The sequence below is a fragment of the Triticum dicoccoides genome, chromosome 3B (assembly GCF_002162155.2).
Source record: "Triticum dicoccoides isolate Atlit2015 ecotype Zavitan chromosome 3B, WEW_v2.0, whole genome shotgun sequence".
Taxonomy (NCBI): domain Eukaryota; kingdom Viridiplantae; phylum Streptophyta; class Magnoliopsida; order Poales; family Poaceae; genus Triticum; species Triticum dicoccoides.
The window spans coordinates 305802024-305806370 of NC_041385.1; positions in this window are offsets into that span (position 1 = coordinate 305802024).

Here is a 4347-nt window from a genome sequence, read left to right on the forward strand (position 1 = left end):
CCTTCTTGGTTGATCTTGATGAATATGAGTATTACAAGAGTTGATCTACCACGAGATCATAATGGCTAAGACCCTAGAAGTCTAGCCTGTATGATTATGATTGGCTCTACGGACTAAGCCCTTCGGTTTATATAGACACTGGAGTGGACTAGGGTGGTACAAAGTCGGTTACAGAGAAAGGAATCTACATATCTGAACGCCAAGCTTGCCATCCATGCAAAGGAGAGTCCCATCCGAACACGGGAAGAAGTCTTCTGTCTTGTATCCTCATAGCCCATCAGTCTGGCCCACGTCACATAGGCTGGACGGCCGAGGACCCCTTAATCCAGGACTCCCTCAGCGATGGCATCAAATTTCACGGAACTCTCGAGAGGCCAAGCGAGACAAATCTAATGCCTCTATCAAACATGTAAAGCGGCAACTGCCATGTCAACTCAAATGTGAAAAATGCACATGCACGGTACAACTCTCCCGTAGATGCAGGAACTCTCGACAGAACTCTCTAGGCCCCACATAAATGCCCGACAAGGATAAAAAGAAAAACACGCCGAAGAACTCTCTTGTACATGTGTCGGTCAAACAACTGCAGTAAAAGAAACTCCAAAAAAACCTGGTAATTGAATCCCTTACGGGCCTAGTATTCTAGTTAATGAAAGCGATCTTGGAGGATTAAAATTCATTCTTATGTCAAACTTTGACAAGAATTAAAGAACAACTCCGGAAGAAATTAGAAAAGTTAGGTAAGATCCTGGGAAAAGAACTGTGGGTTATGGGCCCACTCAAAAGAAACACCATTGAAAATGATTTCTTAGAAGAATTAATGCACCAGGAGGATTTTAGTTACTTGAATGAGGTAACCACCTCGAATTACCTTGAATAGATCTAGAAGGGTAATATGAATCTTCTGACATATATTCTACACTCCAAAGAAGCATAGAGAGAGGTGAATAAACAAGAGAGACATGGGCGAGAAATTCCAACATGGGAAAGCATTTGAATAAAATAAAGAGATATGATCAACATAGAAAGCTCAAATTGAATTTACCGGAGAAGAAAACGAGTACGAAAGAAAGATGAACTTGTAGCTCCTGAGCATCTTTACAAGTAATCACCGGATGAAACTTGAAACAAAGGATGAAGAGACTTCACATGAATAAAAGGATATTTGATTTGAGATCTTTGGGTCATCGAAGAAAATGGGTGGGAGGGTGGGAAAAGTAAAAATAGCTTGGGACGGGTGGAACAAACACCGTTGAAGAAAATAAGAATTGATCTTGCAAATGGGGAAAATGATAGAATTTTCTCCAAGGGAAGTGCACCGGTTGAAAGAAAATTGCATGACAATCTTGGTTGATCAAAAGGATTAGCACTCCTGTAGAAGTATAAGAACACCGCTTAGGAAAAAGGTATGGAATCAACACTTGACATCGAAGCAAATCCAATAGCACAATCAAAACAAAACAAAGGACTGGGCTTGCAGAATAAGACGAAATCAAATACATAAACCCATCATGCATTTCTTGGAAGAATAAGCCTAGGTGACTACATGAATTCCCACCTAAGAACTCCCGAAATTTCGGTTATGCAATCCGGTATATTAAGTACAAGGAGAAAAATATCATCATAAAACTCCTAGCAGAATTCTACGCTGCAAATGTACCGCCTCCATCAACACATGATCAAAATATCAGAACTCATGTACCTTAGAGCTTCGAAAAACAACAGATGTACTAGCCGCGGAAATACATCTGATCTCCCTCCCTAGTACTGGATGGCGCCAGACTACTCTCACCACAAACAATATAGAAGCATTTTTGATATTGGCGTCTTCTGGTATTCAGGAACCGAAATGATAGCAAATATGAGAAGAAAACCTTGGAGCTCAAATCCCCGTGTCCAATCCATATGGTCGGGAGGCACCAAGAACATAATTTTATCACACCGATATCGCAATGATTCCAAAAAGAATTGAGTGAGAAGAGTAATAGAATCAAAACACTTACATCACAATTCCTCACCAGAGCAAAGAAAGGGATAAGGAGTAAAAACAATTCCTACTTCCGATATATATAGCTTGATCCAAAATAGTTTTTTCCAAATTTGACAATGGTTCGATCAATCGAGGGGCTCCTGCAGTCGGTAAGGTTCTGATACCAACTTGTAATGCCCAATATGCGGTTCTATCATGAAGGAACTCGGAAGTCCCGATAAGCATAGAAGCGCATATCGGAGACGCTTTGCAAGGTGGATATCATTACAACATACCATGTATTGAATAGATGAGAAACCCAGATAAAGGCTTACACTTGCCACAAGCTATAGCATGAATACATCAATACATCATACATGGCAATCATCATACAAAAGATCAGGATGCGACCACAGATGAAATCAAATGAAAAAGAAGAACGACATCCACCCTGCTAATCCCAGGCTCCCGACCCGAAACACATCCTATGATCATCCAAGCGGAGCAAGAAGAAGAACTCCAAAAGCAAACAAGGATTGCTCACACATCAAGACGTCGCTTTACCTATACCTGCATCTATTGTTGTAGTAATCTGTGAGCCACAGGGACTCAGCAATGTCATTTCCATGGGTATCAAAACTAGCAAAGCTTAATGGGTATGGAATGGTAAAGTGGTGAGGTTGCAACAAGCACTAAGCATTTTTATGTGGCTAGCTTACGAGTCGAAGAATAAGAAGGGTGAACTGCGTATAATCGAGCGCAAATTAATATGATCAAGCAGTGATCCTGAACACCTACATATGAGTCATACAGAAACCCACCGTGTTCTCTTCCCTAACTCCACCTATTACATTATCCATCTTAGATGTTTTATACACATTACTATGCTATTTTATATCATTTTTTGGGACTAACCTATTAACCTAGTTCCCACTGGCAGTTGCTATTTTTTTACTTGTTTTTGTATTTTACAAAAAAATCAATACCAAATGGAGTCCAAATGGAACGAAAATTTATGATGATTTTTCTAGGACAAGAAGACACCCACGAAGCTTCGGGAGGAGGCCAGAGGAGCCACGAGGTGGCCACAAGCCAGGAGGCCGCGCCCTAGGGGGCACGCCTCTAGGGCTTGTGGGCCCCCTAGCGCTCCCCCAACCCTAATCTCAGCTCTATAAATTCCCCCAACCCAAATATTCCCGATGTAACAATTCAAAAAAAACTCCCCATATACTAGAGGGCATACCAAAAATACTTTTCCGCTGCCGCAAGTTTCTGTCCTCATGTCACATCCCTAGTTCTAGTCTAACCTAGGCTAGCTTCCAGGTGAGCATCATGTCTAAATCCAAATGAAATTTGAATTGAGGAATTTTCAAAGCCTCAGAAACCTTTTTAAAAATAATCAACATTTAGATCTCATCAAATGAGTCCAGGAAAATTTTCATGTTATTCTGTGAAAATATTGGTAAGAGGTAAAATTCAAACCAATATTTTTGGAATCACCGGAATATTTACTTTGGGCCTTTGAGTTAAATCAATGACATATTTGAGTTGGATTTATTTCTGTTATATAAGAAATAAATTTCAATTATTTTTGTAAGTTGCATGTTACCTTGGACTAGTTCCTGAGCTCACCTAACAATTTACAAAAAGTTAAAAAAATTGATTTGATGTTTTAAATCAAGTCAACAAAATGCAGAGAAATAGAAAAGAAAAATAAAAGCGAGAGAGAGAATCTTACCTGGGACTCACCTATGTAGCCAACCTGGCGGCCCAAGTGGCTGGCCTAGCCCACTGGCCTCCTCCTGTAGTCTTCCTCCTTGCCGGGAGGACGGGCGCGTGCCCAACGCGCGTGCACCGCCATGCGGCCACCTCCTCCCCCTGGATGCCTCTCGTGATGCCGTGCGACCCCCTCGGCCCCTCTCACTCCTCTCTCGTGCTCCTCCCCCTCCTCTACTCTCTCTCGCGCCTTACCCGAACGGAGCTCGTTGCTGCCGCTCGCCGTAGACGCAGCCACCATGTTCCCCTCACCTTCCTGTGTTGTCCAAGACCTCCGCCACAACGCCCTCGACCTCCTCTTTGAGCCACGCTTTGCCGGAGGCCCTGCAGCGTTGCCATCTTCAACGCCTTCGTTGCCTGCCGCCGGAGATCCCCTCGCCGCTCCGCTTGCTCCGGTGCTTCCTAAGCTCGTCGACCTGCCCAGCGTGCTCACTGTGAGCTCCTGACACCCCTCTCCTTTGCCTCACTTGCACGGCGTAACCACCACGTCGCCTGCACCCGAATGCGTCGCCGCTCGAGCTTATCGCCGATGAGGCTCCGGAGGCCAAATGGTCCCGTGCATATGCCCGTCGTCTTCGTGAGCACATGTAGCACCTGTAGGA